Source organism: Wasmannia auropunctata, unplaced genomic scaffold, assembly GCF_000956235.1.
Source record: "Wasmannia auropunctata unplaced genomic scaffold, wasmannia.A_1.0 LD336101.1, whole genome shotgun sequence".
Classification (NCBI taxonomy): domain Eukaryota; kingdom Metazoa; phylum Arthropoda; class Insecta; order Hymenoptera; family Formicidae; genus Wasmannia; species Wasmannia auropunctata.
Window position 1 is genome coordinate 6,176,180 of NW_012026789.1, and position 304 is coordinate 6,176,483.

The following is a 304-nucleotide window of genomic DNA, read 5'->3' on the forward strand; positions in this document are numbered from 1 at the left end:
TTTTTTACTGGCGTCGTCCGGTGCCCGGCGTCTGTCTCCGGCTCTCTTCTCCTTGCGGGGGTGCGGGAGCCGCTTATGCAGAGCTCAGATTCGGAGTTGTGAATCGAGGTATGATTCGTGTGTGACGTTTCTGCGAGGGCAATACTCACGCTGTGTGAGCCCTTATTTACGTCGGTTTGACACGCGGTGCATTGGTTGCAATTGACAACACGCAAAGTGAATCGCGGAAGAGAACGCCGCTCCGTCGCCTGGAGCGAGAGGGGCCTCTCCCCTTTGTAAAGAAATATACACGCAACGCGCGGTC